Genomic DNA, 20,840 nt, shown 5'->3' with positions numbered 1-20,840 from the left:
CAAATGAAAGAAAATGGAAAAACTTCAGAAAAAATAATTAAACAAAATAGAGACAAGCAATCTACCAGATGCCTAGTCAACATACTAGTTATAAAGATTCTCAGTGAACTTTGGGGAAAAAATATGAACTTATGGAGACCTTCAGCAAAGAGATGGGAAACAAAAAAGAGAACCAGTTAGAAATGAAGAATATAGTAACTGAAATGAAGAATACATTACAAGGCATCAACAGTGAAGTTTATGAAGCAGAGTATCAAACCAGAGATCTGGAAGATAAGGAAACAGAATAGCCACATAGAAATAAGGACAGAAGATAGAAAAAATAATCTAAAAAATTTGAGGATAGCATGTGGAGCCTCTGGGATAACTTCAAGTATACTAACATTCACGAGACATGGGTACTGGAAGGGAAATAGAGAGCAACAAATTGAAAACCTGTGTGAACAAATGATGACAGAAAACCTCCCTAACCTGGTGAAGAAAAAAGCATACAAGTCCAAGAAACACAGAAAATCCCAAATAAAATAAGTGTAAAGAGGCCCACACCAAGCCACATCATAATTAAAATGCCAACAGTAAAGACAAAGATAGAATCTTAAAAGCAGCAAGAGAAAAGTAGTTAATTATCTACAAGGAAAATCCCATAAGACTGTCATCTGATTGTTCAACAGAAATTTGCAGGCCAGAAGGAGTTGGCAAGATATTCAAAGTGATGAAAAGCAAGGACGTATGACCAAGATTACTGTACCCTGCAAGCTAACATTTAGAATCAAAGGGCACATAAAAATTTTCCTAGCCAAGAAAAAGATAAAGCAGTTGAAAACCACCAAACCAGTATTACCAAAAAAAAAAAAAAGTTAATTAAAAGCGTCTTTTTTAAAAAGAAGAAAAAAAAAGGTCAAAAATTCAATGAATACGTATCAACAATTACTTTAAATGCAAATGATTAACTGTACCAATCAAAAGACATATGAAGGCTAAATGGATACCAAGAGCTGGGGCAGCAATATTTATACCAAACAAAATAGAGTTTAAAACAAAAGTGATATACCACCTGCCCACAGGACAAAGCCCAAGAGCTTGTTTCTATAGCCATGTCATTGCCTTCTGGTAGCAACCACCAACCCAGACAGAGCCACGCCATCCCTACCGCATGGTGCCCAACAGTGATGATCTGCAGCTACCTCATGACTATTTCACCACTCTTGGGAGGGTGCTCTTCTCCACCATGCTATGAGAAACCTGAATCATGTATGATTGAAAGTTTCTGTCAGATTGTCACAATTATCCCATGGCTCAGACATCACCCTGCCATCTGCCCAGTATGACAGGAGCCATAAACCCTGACACCTAAATCAAATAATCCAAGGTAGAAGTAAACAATTTGAACAACTCGAACAATTATGACAGGAAGCATGAGTTTGGGGATGATGTTCAGTTTGAGATGGACATATAACTGTCCTTCAAGACTCAGAAGAATAGCAGCAACACTGGTACCTGTGTATAGCTGATTTGGCCAACAGGATCAACAATGAAAACACAGAAGCAGCAATACCAGCAGTTGCAATTTCAGTCTCCACCTCCTTCTCTCCCTCTGGGTGTCAAATGATATGCAGAAGAAGAGCTTCATCTGATCATTTCTTCTCCTTGTTTCCTGTTCTCCTTCCCAGTTAGACAGATTAGATTGAAGGCCCATAGCATATTTTTTGTAGAACTAAGAAGCCCACAAAGGAAAACAGTTGAATTCTTTAGGCTTCCCTAGGTATTCTTATATTGAGAAACAGCTCCTTCACCTCAAAAGAATTTTTTTTAATTACAAATGAAATATAAATCTACCAATAAATGCTGGCTGATAGGTCTGGGAATTATTACAGAGGTTTGGTGGGTTCAGCAATGTTCCTAATCTTACCCTGTGTCTCTCCTCCCTGTTTCCTGCCATGGGTCAATGCTACAAGAGTATGGGTTTGGGGTCTTCAAAACCAGAGGGAAATAAACAAGAAAAAAGTTGCCTTCCCTTTTGTCCTTGGGGACAGCACAGGCTGTACAACTCTAATAAGACTATCCTGGGACACTGTTTTGAGGTCTACTTCCCTACCATCCTCTGAATAGAATGTTTTATGTATTTGGTATTACAGTTCATGTTTCCATTTCTTCATTTAGCACATTTGTGCAAAAAATTTTAAACTCTCTACATGAGAAGGGAGTTGTTGGTAACCAGCTGTTCTCTCCTCTGCTTCTTCCAGTCCTCCCTGCTTGCTTCGCATTGGTTTCAGCCCTGTTGTACTCTCAGCATTGAGGTGATCTCACCGCTTCCAGAGCAGATCCATATCAAGTGATAGAGACACTTTGATTGTAGCATCCTACGGATGACATTTAAGAATGACCTTGGAAGAGGTTTGACCCATTTGAGTAATCAATCTCAATGGTCATTATTTTTATTCCAATGAGCATTGTTATATTTATAGTCTCAAACTGATTTTTTGTTTTAATTTTGAATTTAAAGTTGACTTCCAGAAAGTTCTTAGAAAGGAAGCAAACATTTTTTCCTTTGGGGACCTCCTTTATATTATTTGGCTGTTGAGATAGGTAAGCATGAGCTTAAAAATGTGCTTCTCCCCATTTTCTTGCCTTTCCCATTATATTCTGAATTTTCCCCTTCTTTGTTTTCCTCCCTCCCTCCTTTCTTCCCTCTCTCTCTCTCTCTCCACCTTCCTTTTTCTCTGCCAGACCATTTTTTCAAATATACATCAGGGATACCTCAAATAGCTGATAGTATCTGTTGCTTCTATTATCTGAGGAGTGACCTTTTATTTTTTTAAGATGACCAGAGACCTATATTTAAATATTTTTTCAGTACAATTTTGAATAGCAACTTTTTACTCACATCTTTCCATGTTAGGAAGGTGAGAAAAGTCTGTAGGCAACTCTGCTGTCCTATGTCTCCTGTGGTTCCTTATGAGTTCTTCCCTTCTCCCTCTAGTTTTACTTGTGAATGTTTGTGGCATTTGTAGCAGGTGGTTTGTAAAACTGGGCCATTCTGCCTTCCAGTGGATTGTTCAAGAAAGCCTCCTTCTCTTCCCTTCCCTTTGCTCTGTCCTTGCCTCTCCTCCCTAGCCCACTCCTATTGACTGGCTCAGTAATCTCAGGAGGGTGACTCCCCTCATGGAATAACTAATACCTGTATCTCCTCATAGAAAGAGTAGCCACTGGTGTCCCTGAATTCTCTGCTTGGATTCAGTGCCCTGAACTCTTGTATTGAGCGATCACATCCCCATGTCAGAGTAACAGGCTGATTGGTTAACAAAGAAAGCCATTGTTTTTTCTTTTGAACTATAAAAAGATCCTGTTTGCAAATACATTTTATACTATAGAGGGAAAATGTCTGACCAATGTTGTTCTGTTTTCTGCTACAAATTGTGAATAATTCAAAGAATGAAACCTTTTGTTATGGTTGAGTATCTCAGAAATAAGGTGGACCTCCAAAATTTTGGAGTTAATTTTAGTCTCAAAAACTGATGAACAGAAAAGTATGTTATGTTTGTTTACTGCATTTCTGATTTTAATTAAACTCCAAATTTTGCATTATAACAAGTAAAACAAAACATAAATCCATGTGATAATTGCAGCATTATTTATAATAGCCAAGATATGAAACAACCTAAGTGTGAATCATGGATGAATGGATAAAGAAGTGGTGCACATATACCATGGAATATGACTCAGCCATAAAAAAGAATAAAATCTACTTATCTGCAACAACATGGATGAACTATAGGGTATTGTGCTGAGTGAAATACCTATATTTTGCCATGTATAAAGCTCACTTTTTGCCCAAATTGCTGATGGAAAAATACGGATGCACATTATACATGGGTATATTGATTACATACCATTACATAATAGTGAGTATATTAACTCCATGTATAACAAGCACAAAAAGGTGGGTGCGCATTTTACACTGCAAATTATGGTAAGTCGGACAGAGAAAGAAGATGTCATATGATTTCACTTATGTGTGGAACCTAGAAAAAAAGACAAACAACAAACCAAAAAAATGCACAAGAGAATCAGACTTATAGACACAGAGAATAGATGGTCGCCAGATGGGAGGAGCTTGGGGGAATAGTGGAAAAGGTAAAGGTTTTAAGAAGTACAAAATTGGTAATTACAGAATAGTCATGGGGATGTAACATACAGCAGAAAAAAAATATAGTCAATAGTATTTTAATAACTATGTATGGTATCAGGTAGATACTAGAGTGATATCAATAAGTTATATAATGTCTAATCACTTAATTGTACACCTGAAATCTAACATAATGTTGTCTATAAACTGTTTAAATTTTTTAAAAAAATATTTAAAGTAAAAACATATCTAGATGTGGAAAATATAAAATCTGATTTATCATAAGTTGGTAATTGTTGTAGCTAGGTGAGGAGAATATAGGGGTCTGTGTTTGACATTTTTATAATAATATCTTAAGTCTCTTATTTGTGAACCAGGTAAAAAGAAAGTGAGAATGATAGCAAGAAGCTGAATAAGAACAGCCTAGTAGGAGCAGCAAGCAGTACAGATATGAGAAATGAAAGGGGAAAGGGGAAAGGGGAAAAGGGAAAACAGAAAAGGAATGGTGCAGAAAGCAATTTAGCTGCCTCCCTGACTGCAATCCAGAGTTGCTAACGTCTTTATGGTGGGTGTCTATGGAGATGGGAGAAAACAAAGAAAGACAGCATAAAGTAAGGAATGCCTATGAGACTGGGGAGGAGGAATTTCAAGCTGAAGCTTCAGGGGTTCAACCCCATGCTACCCAGAGCACAAGTAAGCTTAAGCAGGACTTTTTTTTTTTTTTTTAATCTCCAGCAGCAGCTGTACCAGATCACAGATAGAGTATATATATATATTTCTTGAAGTATTCAAATATGTGTATCTGAGGTTGTACAACAGACCAATTTACCAATTATATAATTGAAGGAGGGTTGATTGGTTTTATAATATGTAAAAAAATGAATAAATGTAGGTACAGGGCAACTCTATCTTAAACTTCACTGTGAATCCTGGTAGGAATTACCAGATGATAGGACCTGTCATGCAGAGGCCAATAGGAAAAGTGACGGGAAAAGTAGGTGGATATGTGGAATTCATAGAAAGATGACACAGAGTAGAATGATGTATGTGTATGAGTGTGGTTGTTTAATCGACATGGCTGTCGATTCTTCAACACTCCTCCCACTGCGATGTGAGTCTATGCCCTTGTCTTTAGTATCTGCAGAAACACAGGACCTCTTCTCCTAGTAGAATGCAGCTACTTGTCGTCCGAGGGGAGCAAAGCCATGCAGCTTCCTTGCTCTTAGAAGACTGTGTCTTCACATGAGACTGGTTACCCGAAGGCACTCATAGGATAGAGGCCAAATCCACCAGACATGGAAGTTTTGAGTGAAATTATCTTGCACCCTACAGACTAGCACTTCTGCTAGCTGAATAGAAGTGGGTGACTTTCACTGATGCCATAGAAACTGTAATTCCCCAATAGTGGCCTTCCCAAATTTTTGATCCTCAAAATCATGAGACTAAATAAAACTGCTGTTGTCTTAAGCTACTAAATTTTACATTAGATAAGTAGGCAAGCTGAGATCACAAGGTTTGATCTGTGGGGAATTATAAGTTAACTCTGTCTACAGTTGATCTTTAACTTTTTATCGAATCAGTAAACAAGCAACACAAAAATACAAATGATTGGGCGGAGGCATCCATCCAAAGCCTCTGAGATCTCCAGCAAAGCACACATTTTGTCAATGACTATTGCATGGTGCAGGAGCAAAGAAATCACTGTCTCTCTATTATTTTCTGTTTATTTAAGTTTTAAACATAACATTTGAGTTATGAAAAATTATGTACATGCTCCCACGAGTTATAAAGTATTATGTAATAAACAAGAGGAATACACCAGCAACCCAAGAAATAGAACATTCCCAATAATTTGCAACTACCCATATGCTTTTTATGTAACCCACACTTCAATCTCCCTGCCTTTTACACCATTAGGGAAAGTGGGTAGCCATGTTGATATCTACCTCCTGCCATATACACAAGGGATCACTGCACTATATTAAGAATTATACAATTTAATCACTAAAGAAGGACAACAGAAACAATTATTTTTTATTTATTGTTTCTGTATTATTTTGCAAATATTGAAAAACAAGTTATTTATTTTACTGTTGCTAAAATTTTGGTATACATGCAATTAAAATAGGGGACTGAATTGGAATTGGAATATTTGGTTGTATTGTCCATCTCTCTCAGCTGGAATAACTTGCATTTTTCAGGATTCTCAGCTGCACAGTCATTATGAGGTTATTTAACTGCATGTAGGTTTTATACATCTGTCAGTTAAATCACATATACAAATGCAGTGTCTAGCATTTGAGGACATTCTCTGGATTCATGATACTCCCTAGAGGATTATGGACCTGAAAAATAATAAATGAATTACAAGGAGAAAAATATATAGCTTTCATTTTTGACAGATATAATCTAGTTGTAATATAGTTCATGTGATGTGTAGAGTAAATAAGTGGAGCTGCCTGCCTCATACCTGCAGACAGAAACTTAGACAATACATGTGGCAATAAATAGAGCTCTATTGAGTTTAATTAGTGTTTCTTATCACTGACTTACAATGTAGCCACAAAGACCTTCGTGATATTGCTTGCTCTGTTTATGAAAATATTTCACAGAGATAAAACCCTATCGTACAACATTTCTTTATTTTTTAAAGCAAGCTAAAAGATTTTTGAGCACATAGTCTAGATTTTACAGGTCATCCTGGCTATACCCATGTGATACTATAACCCGATACAGACCCATGCAAGATGTCATAATCATTATTGATTAATAATACGTTAGGTAGATTCCACACTTATAATAAACATAAAGACAATTCTAATATAAATGTTTTTTTTAACTTACAATATATATCAAAAACAAAAGAATGCACTGATCCACTAATAAAAGTATTTTATCCATAAATATTAATAATTTGGAATTTCAATCACTAAATAGGAGAAAAACTGTATGCTTCTACCATATTATTAAACATACCAGAAATTTAACCTTATGTTTTGTATTAAACTATGCCCCAATTATTTTATGTGCAATATTATTCTTTAAAATACAAATTATTTAATAACTTGAAGTCAATTTTACCAAACATATATAATCCATTCCTTACTATCATTCCACAAAAAACAAGGAATATGTGTGAGAGATTGAAGTTCACCAGAGACCACAGTTTATAATGCAATATGGTGTGTGATGGATATAACAGAGTTATAAACCAGGATGAATTGGCTCAAATGCGAGGTTCTATTTATTTTCACTGTGATTATAGGATAATTCTTTTAGAAGAAGAGTGCTATAAGACCACAAATTTTAAAAATAAGTACTACTTCAATATGCATAAATGGGGTGGGAACAAATTTCAAAAGTCAGGACCAGCACAAGAGGACATAGAAAGTATTTGAACATGAAGTATGACATATTCTACTTTGGACTCTAAAGAACATGGAGGACATTGTAAGGGAGAGCAGGGCCAACAGATGAAATGAAGGACCATAAGTAGTATGGCAATTAATGAAACTGTATTTTGTAGATTCTGGAAATCTTATTTGTTATGAATTTTGTGGGGTTTTTTTCCTCGAGCAAAGTATTAACACAATCAACATTATAACTAAGATAGTAACTTTGTCATATTTGAAGTATGAAGTTGACCAGTTAGGAGGTTCTTGTAATAGTTCAGACAGGGGGTAAAATTATGCCAGGAAAAATGTAAGTAAAAAGGCAAAATGTTTCTTTGTTTTGAAGAGACAAACAATATTGGTTTTGCTCTTTAAATTTTTAGGACACATTTTTTTCCAAAAATGTAATATTTGGAAACATTATATTTAAGTTTAACTACAAACTTAAAAACATAGAATGTACAACAAAAGATAATGAATGATGGAAGTGTTTTATTATTATTATTATTATTATTATTTACTTGATGGTAGTTTGTGATTTTTCTGTAACAGACATAAGAATAAAAACAGATATAAAAATAGAAAGAAAGAAAAATAGAGAAAGAATCAGAATCAAGAACAGGACTAGAATCCCTGACCCAAGAAAACTCTTTAACTTCCTATTATATCTTTGATAATAGTCTTCCCAATTCAAAAATGGCAAAGCAAATGACATATACATGCATAGTTTTTAAATTTCTCTATTAATTAAAGTGACATTAATACAAAATGATAAAAAGGTGTTAATAAATCTAATGTTAAAGGATATAATTGTTTATAAATTATTCACATTTTATAAAATTAAAGAATTATCACTTAAAACAATAAATATTGAAGTCATTATTTGAACATTTAGGGGAGAAAGGTAGATTATTATGATCTGATACTAAACTGTGAGAATACCACAATCATCAAAAAACAAACACACTATACTTCAGGGCTTACATTCTAAGGGATAAGATTAAGGAAAGGGACAGAATATTTTTATTTAGTTGTTTTTGGACTCCCAGGGCCTAGCAAAAGCCTGGAGCATAATAGATATTCAATAAATATAAATATGAAAAAAATAGGTAAATGCATGAAAAATTTCAGTGCCTATTGGGATATTTATATTGAATATTGAGAAATATATACACTGTATTAGTTTGCTGGAGCTGCCATAACAAACTAGCACAGACTGGGTGGCTTAAACAACAAATATTAATTTTCTCACAATTCTTGAAGCTAGGAATGCAAGATCAAGGTGTCAATAGGTTTGAGTTCTCATGAGACTGGTCTCCAGGGCATGCAGGTATCTCTCCCATCCCTGTATCCTTAGGAGATCTTTCCTATGTGTCTGCACTCCTGTCTCTCCCTCTTCTTATAAGGAGATAAGTCCTATCAATTTAGGGCCTCACACTTAATGACTTCATTTAATCTTAGTTAAGGCTCTCTCTAAAGGCTCTATCTCCAACTATAGTCACAGTAGTGGTTAGGGATCCATCATAAAAATTTGGGTTTGAAGGGATATAATTCAGTTATTTTTTTTTCTAGGCAGTATCTTTTATTTATTTTTTTACTTTTTTCAAAAAATCTTTATTGTATTATGCCATTTACAGTTTTTTAGTTGTATCCTATGTAGTTTTTTTTTTTTAAACTGTTGTTCAGTTACAATTGTCCTGCCTTTTTCCCCTCATTGCTCTCCCCTGCCCCAACCCCCCAACAGCCAATCCCCCCCCCCAAATTGTCTATGCCCATGAGTTCTCTATTCATGTTCCTTGGCTTGTCCCTTCCCTCATGATCTCTTTCCCTCCTCCCCTCTGGTCACTGTCAGTTTGCTCTTTATTTCCACGTCTTTGGTTCTATTTTGCTCACTTGTTTATTTTGTTGATTAAGTTCCATTTATAAGTGAGATCATAGAGTATTTGTTGTTCACCGCCTGGCTTATTTCACTTAGCATAATGCAATTTTCAGTTTATAACAGACACTAATTTATTTTATTGTATATTTTATTTTATTTTAAATCACTGTTATTGTCATAAGAGACAAGAAATACAAACTCTTAAAGATGAGGTTAGATATATTTTAAAAACACTGAGAGTTTCAAGAGATACTAAAAATGCCTCCAGAGTTTCATAAAATAAGCAAAAGCCAGTAATTCCTCTTCTTTTATTTTTTTTCATTTATCTATTTCTAAAGAAAATGCATTCCTTTCTTTGTAATTTTTCTATGGCATTTAAAAGAACATGTTCTGTGGAAGGGTCAAGGGAAGAGAAGGTAGCCTTTCAATTTGCATTATCAAAATAAGCTAATGAGCTTCCCTCAGGGAAAATGAATTAGAACTGGAATATACACTAAATATGTCTTATTTGAAAATTTAAAGAAACCATAATGGCCTCTGGTCCTCACAATAAAAAATAACTGATGAAGAATAACCAGAGGAAAAGTTAGTTCAACCATTGATTGTATATAAAGGGATGACTTAGCTCAATTGATATAAGTTAGTGATTTCTCCAGACTAAACTTCAAAAAAAAAAAATTCAATAAAGCAAATCAAGAATAAAAAACCTTATGCAGAACTCATTAAAAAGGGAAGACTGGGGGTTAAAATATTTATACTATTTCTACTCTTAAAAATTATAACAAGCTTATTCTGTTTCTTAATATTTTCTACAGCTGGGTACTTCCTAATCTTTCTTTTATCTTTGATGCCTTCAATACCTTCTTTTAGCATTATAAAATCAAAATTTCACAAAACTGGTAGATCAAATAAATGCCCTTAGGTAGATGCAGAATTGCTAGGTTATAGATAGCATGCCTGGAGCTGGCTGGGTGGAATCTGAGGGTGTCTAGCCTTTCCTTTTCCCAAAGCTGCCATCCCCTTGCCAAACCCTACAATCAACAGTCTGTACTTACCTGCCAGGGAGGAGGTACTTTTCTAATTTTCCATATAGGATAGAACGTAATTGCTCTGCTTAAAAGGAGTAGACAGCCCAGTCGTTAGTGAACGTCAGCCAGCAAGAATACTGCCCTGCCGCAGGGAGTTTTGCCTCTCCTGAAAACCCAGTGTCCTACCAGACAACAGGGCCCATGCGACCCAGCGTTTCTTTTTCTGTCTCGGTTCTTAGGAAGAAACATGCTGGTTGTTACACTCAGTTTTGTTCCTGTTAACATCCAAGATAATGACTTCCAGTCTATGAGTATCTTTTCTCTATGTCCCTCTCCCCTGTTTTTATTATCTTTTAATTGTATTAATTAGTCTGAATCTTATAATATCTGTGCTTTTATTATAACATCCATCAAGTCTTCACTTTGCGTCTGGTATCTACCAGAACCCTATCAACTATATCTCATGTAATTATTTGGTTTCTCAATTAAGTCTGAAATTTTACCAAATTCTTAAATGTTTCCCCTTCTCTAAATCTCCTTTGATTTCCATTTTTCCCCACAGGAATTTCTTTACACACAAAAGTTCTACTAGCCTCCTCATCAGACCCAAATCTTCCAGGCAGGCAAGTCACCTTTTTCAGTCCTGTTGTCCTCTCCCTACCAAGCTTACTAAGATTGTCTCTACTTTATAAATGGATCACACTTTTATTTCATATGTGTTTATTCTAGGAAGAAGAAAGCGCCTTATTCATCCACATATTTTGCACAGGCTCTGCCCTTAAGCACAGACAGATTTTATTAGCTCTTTCTACACTTCAAGAATTGTCTCATAAACGATCTGCTTATTTCCAGTCTCTTTAGCTTTTTGGTTTTTTTTTTAATCAAATCTATACCACACACCTTAGAAATTGGTAAGGAACAGCTCTATACATGTAAGGACCTGGAAATTCTTTAGTTTCAAAGTAAAATCCATACTGTATTCCATTCTAGCCTCAACCTTTCTGTACGTGTTTAATCCATCCCTCAGTAACTATTGATAACTTCTGCTCGTCATCCATCCTGAACTACTTTACCTCATCTGTGCTCTATGATGCCTCCATCTAATCTCATCTTGTCTATGCAAATATAGAGTTATGAGTTATATCATTCATTTTGTTGTTCTCACATTGGTGCCCAAATTTCCTTTACTTTATCTTTGCGGTATTTTCTAAAATTTCTTGTGGTATAAATATCACATAGAATAAACTCCATCCATAGGCACCACTGATTTTTCTGTTGTTATAATTTTGTTTTCATTTTCTAGAACTTTATAAATGAAATCATACATGCGCCCTTTTGTCAGGAACATTTCACTCAACTTAATAAACAGATTCATCCATGTTTATGCATGTATTAACAGCTCTTTCTTTTGCATTACTGAGTAGCCTTTCTTTGTATGGGTATACCACAATATTTTATCCATTCATCTGTTGATGGCCTTGGGTTATTTCCAGTTTTTGCCTATTAAAAGTAAAGTCACTATCAGCATTCACACGCATGTCTTGTCACGAACATGCTTTCATTTCTCTGGTGCAGTCACCTAGGAGTGAAAACTTGGGTAATATGATAAAACTGTGTTTAAGTTTTTACACCTGCCAAATGGTTTTATTAAATTGGTTATAGCATTTTCCTTTCCCAGCAATAGTTTATGAAAATTCTAATTCTTCAACACCTTCACCACTAGGTGAATGATATTCCATTGTGGTTTTAATTTGCTTTCTTTAATGACAAAAGATGGGAAGCTCTATTCATTTGCCTCTTTGCCATCATACATCTTCTTTGCTAAAGTGACTGTCTAAATTTTTTACATATTTTTAAATGGGGTGTTTGTTTGATTATTGAGTTTTGAGTGTAGGTATACACACACACACACACTTAAATTAAAAATTAAAATGCCATTGACAATTTTTTTCTTTTTAAATGTATTTATTGATTATGCTATTACAGTTGTCCCATCCCCCCCACTCCACTCCTTCCTGCCCACCCCCTCCCTCCCACATTCCCCCGCCTATAGTTCATGTCCATGGGTCATAATTATAAGTTCTTTGGCTTCTACATTTCCTACACTATTTTTACCCTCCCCCTGTCTATTTTCCACCTATCATCTGTGCTACTTATTCTCTGTACCTTTACCCCCCTCTCCCCCTCCCACTCCCCTATTGACAACCCTCATGTGATCTTCATCTCTATGGTTCTGTTCCTGTTCTGGTTGTTTGCCTAGTTTGCTCTCGTTTTTGTTGCCATTGACAATTTAAAGACCAATCAGTGTGTGTGTGTGTATATATTTGGTACCTATTTTAGGTTCATGGCTCATGTGTCTCTGTGTTTTATAACTGTTAGCTTACTATAATATTAAACTGAGAAACTCTAGACTATTGATGTTAAAAGAGCAAGAGAACTATGCATATCTCAGTCATTAACACATTTCAGTTTTATATTCTCCCATTGATATATTGATCTCCTTTGCTTTGAAATGTCTTACTCTGTCTTCTTTTCTAATAAGTACAATAGAACAAGAATAAAGCATACCAAATATTACTTATTAATCAATAACAAAAACATATGCTTTTTTCTGCTAACAATGTTAAAACTCAAGTGTTTTTATTTCCTCTTGAATTATATTATTTCCAACAAATCTCCCATTCTTAGACAAAATAGAAATCTATTGTATCATATTTTTCTTTACCATTTTTAATTACTTGTTTCATTATTATTATTTTATCTCTATAATCTTTCTTTTTTTGCTTCTTTGTCTCCTAACATATAAAGGGTAATTAATAATTACAAATAAAATAAATATTGGCTTGTTTAATTATATATAACTTATGATAACAGCATTCTTTTAAGTTTCCTAACTATAAATTATTTTGAATATTCTAGTCTATAGGTATGTAATCATGATTAATGAGGTTAAAATTCTGTTGATCTGTTAAATGTAATTATGAAATGTATTTTTATGACACATGATAATATTTTAATTCAGTTGATGTATATTTAAAATAAATATTACATTTTAAATAGATATTTGATAGTATATTAAAATTCTAAATTGACTTTTTGGTATCATACTTGATATATAAACTGAAGAGAAATAACTTATAGATACTAAATATTTTACATTATTAATTATTATAGGCCATAACAATTTTAAGGTCAAACATTGTTAGCCCTCTAATATTAATTCTTTTGGGTATAGAAATCAATATACATCATAAACAATAGACTGTCATCAATCACATAAACCTTAAAAGATATATGCCACAAGTATATTTCTAAATATTTAATACAAAATATCATTGACTATTTAAAGACCCCGGTAAGTAGTACCACTTATACAGAACATATAAGGCAACTAAGGAGGAAAAATGGTCATCAGACTGATTTTTTTCAATATGTACCTGATTAATTTTGGCAGAGCATGGAAGAAGATGAGGTAAAAAAAACAAAAATAAAAGCACTAAGTGATAAAACTAACTGTAGTCTCTGATGTTAGAAACAGATTAAATACTAACATAAGGAACTTTGTTGCAGTCTATGAATTTATACAGTTAGCATTTGGGCTACAATCAACAACTGCTCATGTACTTCATGTAGCAAATGTACGCCTTTACATGTATAGAACTGAATATATGCCTTTAAACAGAAAGTAAATAACAAATTTATGTTTAAATCTCTGTAGCTATATAAAATTATTTGATTGTTTAAATTGAGGCTTCCTATTAAATTCATCATTTTCTATCAGTGAGAGATAGGATGTTTAAATTGTATTTAAAACATGTCTTTAGTCTGTAATTTTATCCAAAAAGAAACAGCCAGTGGCTATAGCAGTGAATACGACACGTCTTTAAGTGTTTTACCTGCTAATTTGGAAGTTAGTGATATCTTAGGGTGAGAAGTCTGACAAGCAAGGGAAAGTGCTCGGCAGGTTTCTGTGACAAACATTCTGCCATCTTTTAGACCAATGGGTCTCAAGCACTGCTGTAGCCAGGAGTCACTAGGGAATCCTTTACAATGAAGATTCTCAGTAATTCTGAGGTGCAGCTGGAGAGTCTGCATTTCTAACATGATCTCAGGTTTTACTGATGATGTTTGTTGGGGCCATTGTAAAGGTTAAGGCTCCAGACTATGTTCCAAGTACACAAAACCCTAGAACTAGCCGTCAAAATGGATTTGAGATATTTCAGAGCCCAACTGGGTCTCTCCATTGGTTTGCCCACTATTGCACTAATAGGCAATTGTCTTTAGGGGTCCACACCTGCAAGCAAAGATTCTTCTTGCGTAATGTCTAGTCTAGTCTGAGGTGAAAAGGTGAGTGGGTAAGGATCGAGGACCAGCTTCATCTGCATCACCATGTTACATGAGTGATTCAAAAGAATGCAGAAATTCTAAATTCAAACAATTCTCCCAGGTATTTTATCAAGCTAGGAGATCCAAACATATTCATATTTTAATGTATGGTTTATTAGCATGATTTGCAATTGTTAAATATTAAGACCTATTGTGTATGGGCTTCCATTTGATCTCTATAGTTTGAAGATACTAAGATTGACCTGCTAATGGGTGTGAACACATTATATCGTATTGTTCCAGTTGTAATCAGAGATAATGATTCCTGGGGTTTGCTGAAGAAGGTAACTCTTTGCTACAACGCACAGACATACAAATACACACAGATGCACACAGAGATAGACCTACTGGTATTGTCTTACATGAAATAGTCATAGTGATTACTTACATATAGGATTTATGCTCTGAGAGTCACATCTTGTAGGAATAAGGGAGAAGAAGTAAATTAGGATATCTGGATTCTACGAACGTTTCCACTGTTCTCTACGTAATTGTGGAATCAAGAACAAAGTTGAAAGTACAAAGATCGTTTTCCCACAGGCACCAGGTTGGTTCATTTCTATCCTATTAAATCAAGCATTTTGCCATGGTAAGCATTACTATAATATTCAGTAAAAAAAATGACCTTCCATGTCACAAAGGTAAGTTGGCCATAATTTGGATACCAAACTTTAACCTTGTATTTTGATTTTCATGCAATTGTGGAAATATAAGATATTATTATAATATTAAAAAGATTCACATGAAAAATAGAGCAAGGTCAGTAGTATTTTATGTCTGAAGTTATTAGATTTACACTAAGGGTTCTATTAATCAAAAAAACAAAAAACAAAGTAACACAGCTCTACTCCATTCATTTTGCTTTTACCCTAAGACAGGGAGATCACCATATAAGCAGATCAGACAACCATAAAGAAACATATTGTGTTAGGATAATTCTGAATAAACACATTAGGGAAATTTGAGACATTTAGATAGAATAGTGAATTGTCAAAACTATTTTGCCCCCGCCACTCCTCCATCTTCATGTCCCTTTAAAAAATAGAAAAATAGAACAGTTAAGTGACTTAGGATGTAGCTCCTTCTAAGACATACTTCCGGTATTATGTATACTTAATATCTAAGTGGCACTCACAGTAAAAGTATTCCTATTCTGTTCATATTATTTTACCCATACTGTAGTAATACACTAGAATGATAAACCCCTCAGCTATTTCAGAATAATTTTTTACTTACTCGTAAAGAGGAGAAAGTATTGGCACATATTCAATAAGACATGAGATTAGTTTTACCTTTGGGTATGATATACACACCCACCAAAATTTCCTAGATTTGAAGATATTTTTATTTCCTTATAATTCTACCATGGTGGTAGAAATTAAATAAATGAATAAAGAACACATGAATCAATAAATAGTCCTCTTGAAACTGTACAAGAGAAGGACATACAATACCTTTAATAAAGAGGAATTCAGGACCCTCTTTGTGTTACAGAATGCTAAAAAGGAAGCTTTGGAGTAAATCTCACTGCAAAAATTATTATAAGACAATAAGAAAATTTTAGTGTTCTTGCTATTTTTACTGTACAAATGATTATTTTTAGCGACCTTAAATTACATATTCAATATATGCAGTGTAGTATGAAAATATGTAAATCAAACATTTTTCTGGTCTCTGGCTTCAGTTTAGTGAGTCCCTTACCATACCACTCTACTGAAACTAGTTTCCTGTAATGTTCAACTGATAATCTGAGGAAATAGGAAAAGCTTCTATTAAAGAATTCTATCACATTGTAAAAATGTGGGGAGATAATTTAGTAGATTGCTGGGAAGGACTACACTTTCCTCTATTTAGAAAGGCAAAGAATTTGAAGATGGACACATTTTCAAAGAACTATTTTCCTGTTTGGTCAGTCAGTCAAGACTGATCAAATTACTGATTTATTCCCAACATTTTTTCTTCCAAATATTTTACCATTTTATTACTCTGTGTTTTTTAACGCTCAGTCCTGTACTGGCAAGCGGGTGCTCAGGCAGACTAGGACTTTTAGCTGTATCATTTAATTTTTCAGCTGAGCTTTAGGTAATAAATCTGTCGTCAGCCTGTCTATTGGTGTCACTCTGAGACACATGAGGAATGAAGCTGTGAGAAAAGCAAACCAAAGCACATTCTTTGCTTCATGGCTAAAAGCAACAGATCAACAGCTAAATAAAAATGCCTGTCTCTTACACATTGCAAAATGCATGTCGAAACCTTTAGCACATTTTTCTTTACTTCCGAAAACAAGCTTTCTGTATGAAATAGATAAAGCATTTGCATAAAGCTGTTAGGATTTTGCAGTGATTTTAACTCAGACATTACTTAATAATTAGTAAGAAACACTGGAACAAATCTTAACTTGCAATTCTCCAAGTAAAGTATAATATTTAAATTTTTTTCTGTGATGCTAAGAAGCTAAATGTGTTGGTAGAAAGTGATAAAACTTTCAGAAATTTATCATGAAAATTTGAGAAATCATTTGACTCCACTGGTGTCAGTTTCATCATCTGCAAAATGAGGCAGACAGTTTCAGGTGGTTTCTAAGGTCACTTTGAGCTCTGAGGTGCTTTGCCACTCTAATATTATAAATCACGCCCTGCTTCTCATTCACACATATGTGACTTAAAGATGACTATCATTTAGAGAAAGCTGCCTGTTTAAAGTATGCCACTAATTCTATACTACAATTAATATGCTCATTAAATTTTGTTATAAATTGCAAATTCTTCAACCTCACCTTCAGCACTTAGCTTAAAGATTAGCCCAAAGTGCTTTTCAAAAATCATGGTTTTTTTTTTTTCAAAAATTGATATTCTTCTTTTTAATCTCTCTATATAAAGTTAATGCTGAATATAATCAGCATGCCTAATGAACTGTAAATCTCACACCTGCCACTGGCCCTTATATGGTAACCTTATCACATAATGCATCTTCTCTTCATGTATTTTGTTATGAATATAAGTGTTTTTCTTAATAGTAGCCAGTCATTAAAATCACTGCCTGTACTTAGGCCTCAATGTGACAATTTCTATTGTATGCAGTGGAAGAATTTTCATGACATGCTGAGCATTTATTTACAGGGGCTGTCCAGCATTTAAAAGAGCTCTGTTAACACAAACAAGACTTCAGGTTCTTCTCATTTACTGTCTGATAAAAATTGAATAACAGTATGCATGTCAATGAAGGACCATGAATTTTTCATATATTTTGTTCCTTCTCCCTCCTTCGAACACCAGTATTCTCTGAAGTGATTACACAGTCCTCCAGCAGGAACCTTATCCTCTGGGTGGCAAGAGGCCAAAGGAACATGAGCTTGAACTGACCTTTTGATAAGTCTGCACCATTTTTGCAGCCTTAGGAGAATATCAGGCAAACTCCAGAAAGCAGGCAATTCGTGACTCACAAGAACGGAGAAAGAGCAAAGTGCTAATATTTTTGAACTCTTGTAAATTTAAATATTGCCTAAAGCAAAGTTCTATTAAAATTATATGAAAAAGTCTGTGTCTATTTTTGTGCATATATATATGTATATACTCATATACACATAAATATACATATTTATATAAACACATATATATACTACATATACACATATACATATGTGTCTATGTATATGCATATATACATACATATAGTTTGTCACTTTTAATTGCAAGCTATGTTATGCAATTAAGCCTTTAATAGTTATTATTACATCATTCAATAAGCATTTCTGGAGTACCTAGAGCATAAACTATACACACTAAGATACACTGAAAAAAGTACTCAAACACATATTAAACTAAGCATACTTAAATTGCTGGAGATAATTATGTATGGGATATAAGGCAGTGAATAGAGGACATTTTCTTTACCTGTACAGTAGGGATAGATTTGTCCTTCTGTGAAGTTTTAAACACAAGTCCTTTATCTTTTCTCTCAGAAAAGCTTAATCAAAATTTCACCAATTCAGCTCAAGATGATTCTCTTAACTTTTACTTAAAATGTTAAAAAATTATGTATTAATCATTATTTCTTAGAACTACGAATGACTTTTTAAATTTTGCTAACCTAAATGAACACCTTCACTTTTATTAAAAAATATAAATTCACTGAGTATTTGAAATGAATCAAAAGTATTCTTTATGGACATTTCCTTGTGCCTAACAAGGGCCTTTAAAAAACCCATCCTCTTATGTTAATAATAATTGAAACATTTTCTAAAGAAAATCTCAGATTCCAAAGGGATCTTTTCTTTATTATATTTTAAAATCCACTATGAGTATTTATGCTATCTTAATCCTGGTATTAAATGGACTGTGACAATTCAGGGTCACATAAATCATCTGAATTCTTCATATAGCAAAGTAACTATTTGCCCTACTATTTATACAATTTACAAATATGCAATAAAGAGGAAAATGGTATTTAGTAAGAATTTTTCAGGAAGAATAACACAAAGTATGATTTTTATTGAAATTCCAAAATAAGGCCAGCTCACAACAAGTGATTTACTAACAACAGTTATATAAAAAGCTCAGTGCAGCCCCGGGCAGCCTGCAGACACGGTGACTGCCTGACAAATGGCAGCGCTCCGGCTGGGTCTGCGATTGGAAGCAATCCCTGCATTAATTGGAAAGATTGTCAAAGGCGCTACCATTCCCCCAAAGTGGAAACAGGCATAATACAATCTAGAAATTGGATTTCTAGGAAAAATACACAATCAAGTTAGCAAGAAGTTATTGTGTACCTATTATGTCCTGATATTGTTCAAAGCACTCCATGGGATAGAAAATAAATATTGTTTTTGTCATGTTCACCTCATGGGAGTCTGTAACCTTATTAGAGAGAAAAGATTTATATACATAAGACAATCAGAGACCAGCCTCATCTCTCACCCACACACACAGAGTTCATGCTGGTCCACTCCCACTGGCTTATAACCTCCTCCCCGAATGTGCAATGTTCCTTCTCTCTTCAGATCCTCTGCATGTGTTTAGTCTTGTGAACTCTTATTTTTCCATTAGACTTCAATTTAAATATTGTTCTTTCAAAGAGACTTCTCTTAAACTCCTTTCCAACAGAATCTAAATTAACCACTCCAGTTTTATTCTTTAATTACACCTTACATATTCCTGCAATTTACAACATTTAATACCTATGTATTTAATTTGTCAGTTATATGATTTCATATCCGCCTCCCAAAATAATGGCATAAGCTCTACAAAGGCAGAGATCTCTCTGATTTGCTAGGCATTATATTGCTTTACTTTACATCATTGTTCCTCAAAATCAGCATTATTGACATTTGGTACCATATAATCCTTGGTTATGGTGAGCTTCTTTGTGCACAGCAGGATGCTTAGTAGAATCCTTTACCTCTGCCCAACAGATACCAGTGGCTACCCCTCTCAGCTGTGACAAAAATGTCTCCAGATATTGCCAGATGTCTCCTGGGACAAAACTGTTTCCAGCTGTGACCTACTATTCTAAACTAGAGTCTAATACATAATATACATTTGATAAATATTTATTGAATAATTAATGCAATTAATGAACTGATATAGGCATCACACAATCAAATGCTGTACTGATTTTGTGTGCTAATGTTAAGGAGAATTTCATAGGGTCTTCAGGAGGATTAAATGAGATAATGCATTGAAGATATTTGGCTCAGTTCCTAGTACATGATAAAGTTTTGGTATGTAATTATTAGCAATATATTATAGATGAACTTTACTATTAGGCTATATGAAATTAACATGGGCTATTGACTGTCATTATGGATTTTTGAACATAGCAGTTTTTTTTTAAAGGATTGATTTCACATGATACGTAAGATGATTAAAGGGTAAAGACTCTAAATATTAGTGTCAATTAGAAAACTAAAGGTATAAATCAGGTTAGCAATTGGCATGTAATTGGAACTATGACCCAGTACTAGTTGAAAGGCACTGCTCTAGTAGTAGCTTGGGACCCTCACAACTTCTGGGATAGTCAAGCATCTAAAA

General features: G+C 34.1%; 1 protein-coding gene and 1 pseudogene across 4 annotated transcripts in view; one reads left to right on the top strand and one right to left on the bottom strand.

Annotated features, from left to right (window-relative positions):
* The window catches only part of CADM2 (cell adhesion molecule 2), a 1,053,394-nt gene that overhangs the window by 334,981 nt on the left and 697,573 nt on the right, over positions 1–20,840 (bottom strand). The window lies entirely within an intron of this gene.
* LOC112302549 (eukaryotic translation initiation factor 4E-binding protein 2 pseudogene) lies at positions 1,095–1,456 on the top strand (annotated as a pseudogene).

This window comes from Desmodus rotundus, chromosome 2 (genome assembly GCF_022682495.2).
Source record: "Desmodus rotundus isolate HL8 chromosome 2, HLdesRot8A.1, whole genome shotgun sequence".
In the NCBI taxonomy this organism is placed as follows: Eukaryota; Metazoa; Chordata; class Mammalia; order Chiroptera; family Phyllostomidae; genus Desmodus; species Desmodus rotundus.
The sequence above is the reverse complement of the archived record's forward strand: the minus strand, read 5'-3'. Positions and strand labels throughout refer to the sequence as shown.